Here is a 14,126-nt window from a genome sequence, read left to right as displayed (position 1 = left end):
TATGACATGCTGGGTAAAAAGTGATAAAAGTATGTGCCAATACAGTGTCTGTTCATAAAAAAACATCCTACGGTTCTATATATATAGGATCACCAATGCCTACAAAAATCCCCAATTGTATTTGAAATCGTACTTCTCGCTTGTTGAATTACTTCACAAAATAGTAAAAAAAAATAGTACTTTAAAATCATCAAAGCTCCACAACCATTTTGGCAACCATTTAGTTCATGAATAAAGCATTTTCCTCCTTAAACTAATAGAATGTGGGCTATGTCAGTTCACAGAAAAGATTTTCAGTAGAGGTAAAAAAAAAGGCTGTCATGGCACATATTACAGATTGCTTGACAGGCATAGTCTGTTTGACTAATGCATGCAGAAGATAAAAGAATTAGCACTGATGACTGAAAATGAAAGACCAACATTTTCCCATCTGTTTGTGCACCATGGGGACTTGAATTCCGCCCATCAGCTGGAAGGCATGAAAAAGGCAAAGAAAATCCCACTCAGTTCCAGTCCTGAGCACTTCTGAAAACACTCTAGAAATGTAGCATGTGTGCAACAGCATCTTCCAAAGTAAAATACAACTAAGCATGCAGTTCTGAAATAAAAAGTTAAAACCTACTTATCCGGAAACGGTCAAATAAAAAGTAATGCACATTTCTCAAGTTACCACTACTGCCACGTCCTAGAACTACAAAATTCATGAGGATTGGGGAACACTATTAATTCTAAAGGCATACAGATTTGTACTTAGATCTTAATCAATCAGACAGCAAGTTCTTTCATGATGGTTCTTGAAATTCTGAATCCTAATACAAACCACCAAGGTTTCTTGGAATTTAAGGTCTTAATTTCTAAGCTAAATATAGTCCAATTTCCTTGACTTAGCTTTGCCTTAAGCAATCATTCTTATTTTCTCTCTTTTCCCACACAAATATCTGGAAACGCTGAGTATCATCCAGCTAGTTTGACTAGAAATTGCAAGAACAGAATTATTTTTGTTATATCCATTTCTGTTTCTTAACTTCCATACTTTATAAGTTTTTCAACAACTTCAACTGATCATTCTTAATGTCATGAAAATCTCCACCTCAAATGCATGACTAAATTTTGCCATACAATTTGAACACTAATTGCCTCAGCTTCAGTGTGTCTTCATATGTAATCACTGCTGGTTTTACAACTATGAGGAAATAGGCCTTAAAAACAATACGTTTCTCTTGCTTTTATTGGCTAGGTGTGCATTCAGGCATGAGACAGTTTAGTTTAGCCACAGTGTAGGGCAAATGAATCTACCCTTTCTAGTGTGACAGGCCACGGGCAGGACATTTTCAGTTCTAGGGCTCTCACATAACTACAAGCTTAAACATCCAATTCTCCAGTCTCTGCACATACGCTTTATTCAACCAGAAATTACAGGAACCAATCTTACTCTCAAGATAGGCACTTGTCTCAATACAATATCAATATTTCAATATTTTACCTGCCAAAAATTTTCCTCCCATTGAAAAAAGTGCAGTTACATTAAAGCGCATCTAATGAAGAATTATATATCTATGATTTTCATTTCCAAAGCCAAGTATGACAAAAATAAAACAATAATGGTGTTTCTTTCTTACTTTCCTGCTTTTTGAAGGCACTTCTTGGTTCAAAATACATGTTGCACATTTTCAGTAAGGGCTTCTCAGAAAAGAGACAAAAAGAGGAGGCATTAGGGTATCAGAAGGTCTCTAAAAGCATGAAGACACTCCTTTTAGCTTAGTATGCAAAAAAAGAATTTTATTTTGAAAAATTACACTAATTGTATGTACCTGTTTGAATGTCACAAAAATAAGTTGATGTACTTTTAACTCTTTTAAAACCATTTTATCTGAAAGTGTGAAAAAAAAGAAAAAATTCAGAATGTATTTTCTCACTGAAATTTTGTATTTTTATTGAAAGTGGAGGTAGACTAAAGAATTGAAGAAATTATAGAAAACTCGACTTGCATGTTATATATCACAAAAAAAAGGTTCTTTTTGCCTAGAATAGCATTCTCATTCTGTTCTATTATTAAGACACTGTAGCAAAAATCCAAAAGATCAGAATGAGGTCAAAAAAAGGATAGTTGAAGTACAGAAGGAGGGGTATTTTACTTGATATTGCCAGCACTCAAATTATTTGGCAGGAAAAGGGAATTAGAAAGGAAACTTCAAAGAGCATTGGTGACTAAAGACTAAAATTTCCCCATCTGTTTCTGCACATGGGACTTGCAAACTTCCCATCAGTAGCAGAGCTTATGGAAAAAAAAGAAATTATTCGAGCACTGAATGTCTCTGATAACAGTATAGAAGCACAGTTTCTGCTAATTTTACTTTAATTTTAATTATTAAAAATTATGACAGGCACACAGAAAAATTATCAATCCCTGTCTTATATAATACTCCAACAAAAGGTCACTTTTTGAAATTATTGCTTTTATTTTTAGAACAAATAGAAAGAAAATCTCCTTCACACAGCAGGGAATGAGCCCTTGGAATTGTCTGTCAAAAAGTCTTTTAATCTGACACCACAGTTAGAGTTAACAGTTACTTTACAGCCATTAAGCGAGCCTGTAATTACATAAGGTCAAACAAATCTCATACTTAAGGAATTAAAAAGATCATTCCCTGGGGTTAGCCAGAGCAGTGACTTGTGTACAAAATTGGACAGTTAGCAAGGCACAGCATTATTGTAGGCAAAATGGAGATAAGAAGCATCCTCTGATGATCCACTACTGTACTGATAACTACAAATAAAATACATGATAAAGAGTTTAAAGATTTATTAATACATTTCCTTACAAAGTTCTATCCATTTGTATTTATATACATGGATATATGCATGCATATATATGGGAAAGTAGTCACACACACACACATACATATGCACACATATATATTTATACACACAAGCACTCCAAACAAAACTGCAGGAAAGTTCTGCCTGGTAGCTTCACTTGAAAGCATTTCCACTCCTGGCACACCACAGAAGAGGGCAGAACAAAAAAAAAACCAACCAACCACATGGTTGCAAAGAAAGGAAGTTGATTTTGATGGCTCAGTACAGATTGAAAGTTGTTTTTTGAAGAGCTTGTCGTTTACATGTTCAGTGTAAATAACATAAATGTAGAAAATCTAACTAACCTTGAGGGGCAAACCTCAAGGCCCTGTTCAACCTGATGGTCTTCTCCTCAATCCTCACAGTTTGGGGGAATTTTTCCCTTCCTGTCTTTGCACACTGTCATATCCATGTCTACATATTTATGTTACTTGGGAAATACAGATGCTGAATGTTTTGATTTTCGTTCTCCAGTCCATTTTGAGGTTACATACACACATACGTGTGTGTATGTGTGTGCCTGTGTGTATGTGTAAATTAAATACACTTGAAATGGCACACATTAATAAATAGCACTACTTCAAGTGTGACATCAGATCTTACAATTTTATTAATGCATAGAAAAAAGTCAGAACCCATGCTAATGGATATAGACACACAGAGTAAAAAGAAAGAAAATCTGTATTACATGTCTCTGGTGTAAAATGCAGGAGATTAAACAGCATGCAATAAATGGTAGCTGCGTACAGCATAGAGTTTCTGCAAAGATCATGCAAGGAAGTAAGAGTACAAAACTGCTATTTTAACTCAATTAATTTGCATTTTTGTTATGAGACAGATTAACTGTGTTGATTGATAACATCAACATGCTCCCAAGTGTGCAGGGAAGGGACTGTACAGTAGCTTAATCTGCACTCAGGGTGATGCTGTCTTGCTGGTTAGTAATTAAATCTAGATCTTCTAGAAACAAATCATCATGTTAAATACCAAACCTATTTCGGGAGTTTAGTATGCCAGTCACCTTAACACAAACCTGGCTTCTCAGAATATCAGCATATAATTAGAGAACTCACCAGAAGAGCAGAAAACTCTATTTTCCTGTGCTTGGGTAATGAATAAAGTGCAGTAGATAAGAAAATTTTCCAGTCAGTCAACAGCAACTTGCTGTGTGGGACTGCAGCAAGTTAGTCCCTAGTATAGCTGTGGGGGAAATATATGCTCCATGCCAAACTTTGAAATTGATTATATGAAAAGAAAAACATATACTTACAAATCCTAGCAATAGAAGTATAACCACAGCTAACATTTATATATTAACCAAACATAAGACTCCAGGTCTATTTGCAATAATTGGTCTCTGTGGATTAATATATATATAGGAAAACTGATGAAACTTTACACAAAATTGAAATAAATACTTCAAAGGCATAATGCTGTGCCATCCAAGGATTTGTGTATGTGTTTTATCAGACAATTTTTTTTTCCTGATGTCCATAAAGTGTAATCTTAGGAGTCAATGTTGAAGTAATAGGCATTAATCTATCAACTGCCTATCACCTTGCAAAGAAACAACTGTCCATAATCAATCCCTTACCATCCTCTGGTCTTCATTCCAGAAAATAAATTTTTCCACCTTCCACTACTGTCATAATTTTAAGGAACATCCTTCTTCCCAAAAAATGCAAGTTGGTAATCTTGCAGTATTCACTAATTCAACAAATACTTTCCACTATTTAACATTTGGAAAAATAATATTTAGTGTGTTTTAAAAATTCACAATATATCACAGTTTCTAATGGGAGTAATTTGAAATTGAACAAGTCTGGTTTCATACACTTCAACTTCAAATAGCTGAAGATAGAGCTGTTATTTAGAACTAACATAAAGGCTAGTTTTCTCCTGTGCTTTCATAAGCCAGCTTTTATACATTTTCCAACATCTCTTTAGCCTTTCATCCTTGCAGGCAGCAACCACATCTTGCTCAAACTCATTATCAAACCAGAAAAAATAAAGTACATCCAACTTTCCATTATTTTTCTTTTCATGACTTTAACTCCTACACTTCACTATCCAACCCAGTCTCATTATTTTATATTGTTCTATACTGAACTGAATTACCGACTTTTTCCACACATAGTCCACACCAATTATTCTAGATTTGGAAAATCAATGCTTTTGCTCCACCTTTGCTATTCTAACTGAAAAGTCTTCAAGCACATGTGCAAACCTGAGTCTTTTAATGACCTTCGTGCCACTTCATTTATTAGCTCCTCTAACCCTGCACTGTTACAATTTACCTAAACCATCTGCTTTCAATGTATAAGCCGGTTTTTCCTGCAGCAGTTTTCTTTCCAATGACTTTGCACATCAATCTTTATGGTGGCATATCAAGGTAAGTTGTCCTTGAACTTTTGATAAATTGTATCAGTGCTGCAATTTTCCCTACTGGCTCACTCACAAATTCAAGAATTCATGGACGTTCATTTGATGGTTCTTTTTTCACAGGTTCATGCTCCCAAGCCCTTCTAAATTATGCATTACAAACTATGCCATAGTGATATTTCATTCCAGTATTTCTGAAATGAAAACACATAAAAAGCCACATACAACTGGAAGGAGGCTGTTGGTTTGAGTGGTTTGGGGATTTTTTTTTAGCATTCAGGAACAGCTCTTATCCAAATAAATAATACATTGAATAATATAATAAAATAATTTCTATTTTATTCATTAATGGTACAAACCTTTTTATTATATTATTATTATATTTTTATTGATAAAAATTGGGTTGAATACTTCATTTAAAAAAAAGTTTAAATCCTAATGATATGGTGATTCAAGGTCTGGTTCTAAGTTCAGTTTACTTCAATACTTGATGTCAAAATCAAGTCAAAACCTATCACAGTTGGAAAACATTGCTCACAAAGATATATTGATCTAAATTAAAGAAGTGCATTGTTCTCATGATTACTAAATTATACTGACTTTCCAATCCCATATACAAATTAAACACATGCTTTTTATTTAAATTTGGCTATGTCCATCCTCTTTGATGAGAGAATTTCCTAACATTTTAAAAAATAATAAAACATCCTTCTTCACACTGAAAATCCAGAATTTTTTAAAATAATAAATACTTCTGAGGAACACAATTAATTGATGATCTAAATGCCATTCTCAACTTACTTCCAGAGACTAAACATCTAGCTTTTGTGGACTTGGGAATTCTTTTCTTGAGAAAGCATGAAATCAAAGGAGAAAAAAAAAAAGGGCTTTTTTCTATTTGGCCAGTATATATTTTGCTTTTGAATATGTGGAAACAGTATTAAGAACAAACAAACAGAAATATTCAAATGCTTGAAAAATGGTTTGTTCGCCCACTACTTAACTTTTCTTTCTGAACTATGTTCTTCCATGAATTTTTCTCCTGTCTGTTTTTGGGCTATAGAAATTTAGCATAGTCTGACAGGCATCAAATATCTACTATATAACTTTACTTGCTATTTATTTTTCACAATATTATGTTTTTAATATCCTCTGTATGTTGCTTAATTGTCTTAAGAACACAATCAGAATAATTATATCCATACAGCCTTCTGAACAGTTGTCATGTGGAAATATAATACTAGAATGGGTCTCCTGAAGCATCACTTTGGTAATGCAGGTAACACATAATACATAATCTCATTCACAACTTTAAGATCAATTTTAAAGCTGATTAGGCATCAGGTTTGGGGTTTTTTAATCCCTATTACTCCTGCATGGAATGCTGCTTTCCAACATATGTCTCCTAGCATTAAGAAAGCTTAGTTTCATTCTGTCTTAACTTTATTGTTGGACACCTTTGCAATCATTTGCTTTCATGCTAGCAGTAACTTCAGGTTTTAAAAGATTTTTCTTACTTCTTCCTCTATCCTGATAAATTCACAGAAATTTTTATAACCTCCCTGATTTGTTTTTTTTTAAGTACAAGGTATTATTTTTATTCCCTTCTCTTAAGATAAGCTTTTTACTCCCATGCTTATCCTTGCAGGTTTCCTTGGTACAATTTCCCACTCCTGAATGTGGCTGTAGATAGTGAACTGCAGGCTGTCATTACTTGGACAGCAGCAAAATCACTCTTCCCTTTCTCTTGGCAACATCTTCACCCTGACAAATCCAAGAATCTGTTTTTCCCACCTGCAGTTACATGTTTGCAGCACACAATTGTCTTAAAATTGACTGAAGCTCTGAGGTCTTTTTCTGAATTTCTAGTTGATGGTTCCTGAGCATATCACAGAAATTTCTGTTGCTCAGAGCATGACCTTGTATTTGTACACTGAAATTTCAAGCCATTTATATTACTTAAGTCTTCAAAGACACCTTATGATTTCTGCACGACATTACAATCCTCACCCCAATAGATAAGACATAGCAGCATTGTCTTCAACATATTTCAGTATCATATCTCTATTTTTCCTCTCAAGGTTATCACTGAAAATTCTAAATTAAATAATGTCACAGGACCAATCCTAATGAAACCTCAGCAACTCTCAGGCCCATTTCTCTATTAATAGCTAGGCTGTTGTCTTGTTACCAAGTTCTTCACTACCAAGCAGCTTTTCCCTTCTGCAATTTAACGAAGAGTTTTCCTCAATTCCCTAGCTACTCCATGAGCAACTCTCAGAATAATTATGTCAGTGATTCAAGTAGAGGCCACTTGGCATGAAGAATGAATTTCACCTTCTACAAATATCCCCCAGTGGTGGAACATCCCCAGACCATCTTCTTCATAGCACAAAACTATGTTCACTGAAGATCAAAGCCAGATGTTGATTTTCATTATCTTGTCATTCCTTGATCCTCTTTCTCTGGGGAAGAAGAGAATTTGAGTGAAGTTTATCCAAAATTCCCCGGTTTTGTGCATGTTGTCCATCTCTCAGCATACTTTTCCTGATCTGCTCCTGGGGCTGATATTTTTTCCAACAAGTCTAACTCTCTTTTACCTCCAGGAGCTTTTGTTTTCTGGTAATGCTCTAAGAACTCCAGAGTATACAGATCTGCTATTTAATAGCCATGGTCTGTGTCTTAATTCTCATCCCCAACCCCAAATGTTTTCCACCTGGACAGAGAAGGGAGGATGAAAGGGGGAGAGGGACAAAGGGAGGCAGAGAGGGAACATGTGTCTGTTTGTGTGTGAGATTTCTAGACATCAAAGAAGTATTTACAGACTTTCACATCTTACTTTCTGTGTCTACTTCCCATGTAAAAAGGCTTTGATTTCTGCCATGATTTAACATTCTTTGTACAGTGAACTGCAGATTCTATTTCACTGGCTATTTCTCCTGTCAACTGAAGTTCAATGCTTTGTCTTTTTATATTATCCTCTTTTCTTCTCTAGGCGATCTCATTACTTTCATGATAGTGCTCAAAGTTAAATGCTTTGACCATTTTGCTGTATCCAGTTAAGTTCCTGTTCTTATGTCTCCTTAAACCACCTTTAGTGCTGCATAACTAGCTGCTTCATCACTTTTTGCCAGCCTTTATGGAGAAGGACTAATATTTCTACAGTTTCCCACGAGTGTTGCCATCTGGTGTTCAGCAACTCATTAAAAGGCATCACCTAGATTAGTTAATTAGTGGCCTTCATCTAGGTTAATTTTATGTTATCTCAGCTAGCAATGATGAAAGGCTATAAGCCAGTAGTACACACTCTCTGGAAGTTCCCTCCTACACTTCTCACACATCCACCAGCTTCTGCAAACTGAGTGAATTCAAATAGACGCCCACAGCTTTCACAGAAAAAAAATGCTATTTAAATTTCCTTACTACAAATATTGGTAACTGCCTCTAGAAAGACAGCAGAATCATTTTTCTTTTGGGCTACATGATCATTTATACTGTAAACTGTTAGCCACTGTCTCCTCATGACCTCTAACTACTCTTCATTCTTTCCCCTCCCCTGCTTCCTCCCATACTGACTCAAAGGAGGAAGTCATACTGAGCAAGATTGAGTAGGAGGGCAGAATTGCTTCCTCCTAGGAAATAATTGTTTCTGGAACTATGAAATAGTAAGACCTTTCTTTAAGTTTTAAAGATAATGGCATTTTGATAATTCATCTCTCCTTGCTAACACGGCCTGATGCAGTTGCAAAGAACAAGGGCAAAATAACTATAGAACTGCTGCCTGACTACATGACTTCAGATACGTGCCATTCTCAACTGCATGGGGGAGCAGAAAACACAGTTACAGCCCCATAAAGACTTCCTTTCTTCTCCCACCAGGAAGTCAGTTCATGGAATTTTTTTCCAGTAAAAATATACCTGGTTTTGGAAAGGGGATTTCACACCAAAATCAAAAGTGGATTACACATACAGCGGATAGCACTATATACCTGACATTACTCATCTATTGTTGCTGTAAATCTAGTGAATGATTTTATGGTAACTCCCTTTTGCACACTGCCAAGCGCAGATTTTTCTAAGTTCTAAAATAGGGGAGTGAAAAAATATTCAGCCTCATTTTTTTTAAATTTGTACTTTTAGCCTTCTATGCCAGATTTGCATTTTGTGCTTCAATTCTAGGTTCCAAAAAGTACATGATGAAACATTTAATTAGTTAGCAGACAGAAGGTACACTTACTTTTCCTAGTAAGGTCAGTTAAAAAAAAAGTATTAAGAATGTTCTGAGGATGTAGTACTGATCTCTTCTAGTTAATTAAGTGCCAGGTTTATCACAGTAATGCTTTCAATTCTATGAAAGAATAAATAAAGAATAAGCCTCTACTGTGCCACATACTGTACAAACACCAAAATACCATCTCCACCTTCCTAGTTTCATTTGACAAGATCTGCCTTGAAGATGGTGAAACTCTAACATTCATGTTGCCCACTAAAAGGTGCCTCCTGACCACAGTAAAATGAAGTGAAGTACACTATAAAAACACAATCTCATCAACTTTCTTTTTCTCTGTTGCTCTCAACCTCAGGTCAGTCAACACCAAAATATTTCATGATTCTTTGAGAGTGCAAGGAGGGGAAAAACCGCCCCCAAAACCAAAATCAAAGGTAGAAAAGAAAAATCATAGTTATCAACCTATAATGTGGGAGCCAAACTGTACAGCTTCATGATGATTATCTGTGCTATGCTCTGAAATTAGTGTAATAAACAGAAAGTCATAAAGAAACCTGTGGTTTGCAACACAGCCATAGTTATCTTGAGAAGAACTGAACGTAGGAACTCAATATTACTGTGAACCAGTGCTGATCCTCTAAAACACAGAATTCATGATGAAAAATAATGCAGAGTAAACAAAAATAATTTAAAAAAAGAAAATACAAGGTTCTACAAAGTGGTATTTTTATTGACCCGCCCTACTGCCTGAGTAGCCAAGGTTAATATACAAAACTGCAACAGTATCAATGCTCATTGCACCACATGTGTTCAGTTTCTGGCTGGGATTGAGTAATTTTCCTCCCAGTAGCCAGAGTGTGTTTTGTATTTGTGTTGAAGAGGGTGTTGATAACCCTGGCATGTTTTAACTACTGCTGAGCAGCACTCACACAGATCCAAGGCCATTCCTGTTCCTCACCCCACTGCTGCAGGCTGGGGGTGCAAAGGAGCTGGGACAGCTGGCCCCAACCCTCCAGGGGGATATCCCACACCATATGGCCTCATGCTCAGCATACAAAGCCAGGGAAAGATGGAGGAAGGAGGAGGATGTTCAGAGTGATGGCATTTGTCCTCCCAAGACACTGTTACATGCAGTGGAGCCCAGCTTCCCTGGAGATGGCTGAACACCTGCCTGCTGATAGGACGGGTGAGTTAATTTTTCTTTTGCTTTGCTTATGTGTGCAGCTTTTGCTTTCCCTATCAAACTGTCTCTATCTCATCCCACAAGTTCTCTCATTTTTACCCTTGTGATTCTGACCTGGGGGGAGTGAATGAGAAACTGTGTGGGGCTGAGCTGTCATGACAAGAAGGTAGTTTGAGCAGCGCACAAGTGAAGGTTACCCACCCTTATGTATCAATTAAAAGTATTTGAAACTAAAACATTGTCTTTTGTGGAGGAACAATTAGACTGCAAGAGATGGGTACAACTTTAAACCTGCAGCCATTTAAAGGACAGTGAGAAGATGGAACACTTGCTACAGCTAACAAAGCAGGAGTAGAATCCAATATGCTGGTGCTTGGACATTCTGCAACTCTGGTAGCATGGGACGAAGAACTAAGGTACAAATCTTGGCTAGTGTTTCAATTCAATGTAGAACAAGTGTAGGGAATTAAGAAAAAATACAATGTTGCAGTGCATCCCAAATGATGAAAAAGACCACACCCCAGCTGCGCAGAACCACTGACAGTGCATCCAGTCCTGAGCCTTCAAAAGGCAGTGAGGCAAGACAGAGCAGATCCTTCCAGTAAATCTCATTGCTGTTCACACTCTTAAGAGATTTCACGTGGGCACAATGTATATAAGCCTACACATCTTTATTCTTAAATGAAAGACACTTCAGCATTCCCTTCAACCTGCTACAGGAGCCTCCTTCATCCAAAATCCACGAAGAGCAATTCCCTGTGCCACGGGGAGAGCATGCAATGCTGCTGTGGCTGAGCAGTGACTGATGAAGGTGACCTCTCCCCCCTCATTGCTGTGTGTGGAGCAGACCCCCATGGACCACCTCTGATCCCTTCACCTCCTGACACCCCAGCGGTGCCCCGGGCTAAGCTCCTCACTGACCGACTGCTCAGCACACACGGGGTGGCTCTCCTGGCTGCTCAGTCCAGTGCCCCCTCCCCTTGCTGACACTACAACACCGAGGAGACATAAATATGTCCCTGGAAAGCTGTGCCACCCAGGGTAAAGTGTTGCGAGTTATGGAAAGAAATAGCTTCAAGCATTTTATGCTGCATCCATTTCAAAAACAGTATTTACAATTCCAATAGCCTTCCAACAGGACACGACAGAAAACTACCACATTGCAAACAGCTACAGCCCCTCCTAATTTGCAGAGAATGAGCTTTGATTTTGTCATTGCTAGCCACTAGAGCAAAGAAATTGTGAGTCACCACAGTTTAGGCGATGAATGACAAGTCACCATCTTGTCTCAGCCAGAGAAAAATGAAGACCACCAAAAGTGAGGTGAAGCCAGAAACTGGGAGTGTTTAAGCAAATCTTCATGGATAGCCTTCTGGGATCTACATATACTTTTTTTTTTCCTTTCCTACTTCCCCCTCAAGAAATGTTTTAAGTTTTTAATGAGGAAATCTTCACTGGCTTCTATTACAGTTTTCCAGAAATTTGAATTGAGCAATTAAAGGACCATGCCGTTACATTTCAAGTCACATCTTTAAAAGAGAAAATATGGCATTGTCTGGGCTATAAATTCAGTCCAGAAGAAATATTTATTTAAAAGTAATTCCTGAGGTTACAAGAAGCGTTATTTTTTCTTCCAATGAAAAACTGTGGCATAACAGAAGCTGACTGTAGCTCATATTGGCATTATCGAGGTTCATGCTACACATTAGACATGGTCCATGAAACGCTAACCTCAAGGCAAAGTAATTTCTAATATGAATTGCTCACGCAATGGCAATTCAGAATTGTGAAAAATAAGCCTCTCCAACCTCAGTTTCCATCTTCACATTGTCAAATGTTGTCAAAGAGAGCATTAATGTGATGGTGCAAAACCTACTGTTTACCTAAGAATATTTTCCTTCCTCTGTCATCTTTTTAAAAATCTTTAAATCTCAACATTTTAAAACCTTTATTTTGAATCTAGAAGGGAGAGTATAAAGATATTATTTATCTAGTCTAGGAAACTCTGCCTTTAGAAGTTCTGACCACCTAAATGTGGGCAGATTTACCGGAAGTTATTGGAAATAATATGGAGTATTCAAACTTTATCTGCAAAAATCCACATGTGTACCTCTGCTTATTGGAATTTTAGTGTATTAGGTTAGCAAGTTATCAGAAAATAATTAGAACCTTCAGATGAAGGCAGCTTGTAACAAACAGGAACCAAGGCAAAAACCATTCAAACAATAGGCACAGGAAAATTATTTTGGATATAACCCTGTATATAGCAACACTTGAAGCCTAATTAGATTGAGCTTCTTGAAAAAATGGTCGAGGAAAATTTTACAAATGCCCTCTATAACCTAAACTGTTCCTATTGATGACAACAGCACTGTAATCAGAATTTCTAAAATTCCCCCCATTACAAGAGTTTCCCACAGTACAAGAGTTTTTTTATAAATAAACTGCACTGTTCTAATATGTTTATCACTCGAGGAGTACATGCAGAATACAAAGGATACATAGGCTTCAGAGGTACCTACACTGGACAGATTGAGGTAATACAAGAGATAAAACATGACCTGGAAATTTTATCCTTTATTTTCCAGGAGTAATGACAATGTTTAAAACCAGATGAATCTGATCTTTTTTTGTTGTTTTGGTTTGTTTGTTTTTTTGGTTTTTTTTTTTACTGTACAGGTTGCCCAGTGAGTTTGTGGACTTTCCATCATTGAAGATTTGGTCCTGGGCAGGCTGGTGTGCCTAGCTCTTGTCTGAGCAGAGGGAATGGACTAAGTAATCTAAAGAGAATTCATGGAATGTATTATCAAGGATACAGTCTAAAAATATATCTCCCTTCCCTTTACATGTAATATTGAAATACAATTATAAGCATGACAAGAAACTCTGACCTTACAATGACCTATTTAAAACATAAACATTTTAAAATTACATAAAAAGACTAAAAAACTTTAAGTCAGACTGTGAACTGTTTCTGCACTACTGTTTGAAAGAGCAAGATCACATGAACTGATAGAAAGAGCTGCATTATTACCATTGCATAAAACTAGCAGTTTTGGTCCTAGGAAAGGAAGCACAAAACAGAAGCAGAGAATAATTTAGGTTGGAAAGGATATTTCAGATCTAGTCCAACCATAAACTCAGCACTGCCAAGTCCACCACTAAACCATGTCCATATCTGTCACATCTGCACACCTTTTCAATACTCCCAGGGGTGTTGACACTGCCATTTCTATAGGCTGCCTATTCCAACGTTGACTACTCTTTCAGCACAGAAAGTTCTTCCAAATATGCAATCTAAATTTCTCCAGGTGCAACTTGAGGCCATTTCTTCTTGACCTGTTGCTTGCTACCTGGTGGGAGAGCCCAACTCCCACCCAGCTACAACCTTCTTTCAGGTTTTCTCTGGGCCTTTTCTTCTCCATCCTATACAACCCCAACTCCCTCAGCTGCTCCTCATAGGACTTGTGCTCC

General features: G+C 36.9%; 1 protein-coding gene across 4 annotated transcripts in view; it reads right to left on the bottom strand.

Annotated features, from left to right (window-relative positions):
• MYO16 (myosin XVI) overlaps nucleotides 1-14,126 on the bottom strand; it is a 358,619-nt gene that overhangs the window by 221,171 nt on the left and 123,322 nt on the right. The window lies entirely within an intron of this gene.

The sequence above is a fragment of the Camarhynchus parvulus genome, chromosome 1 (assembly GCF_901933205.1).
Source record: "Camarhynchus parvulus chromosome 1, STF_HiC, whole genome shotgun sequence".
In the NCBI taxonomy this organism is placed as follows: domain Eukaryota; kingdom Metazoa; phylum Chordata; class Aves; order Passeriformes; family Thraupidae; genus Camarhynchus; species Camarhynchus parvulus.
This window is presented reverse-complemented; position numbering and strand designations above follow the sequence as displayed.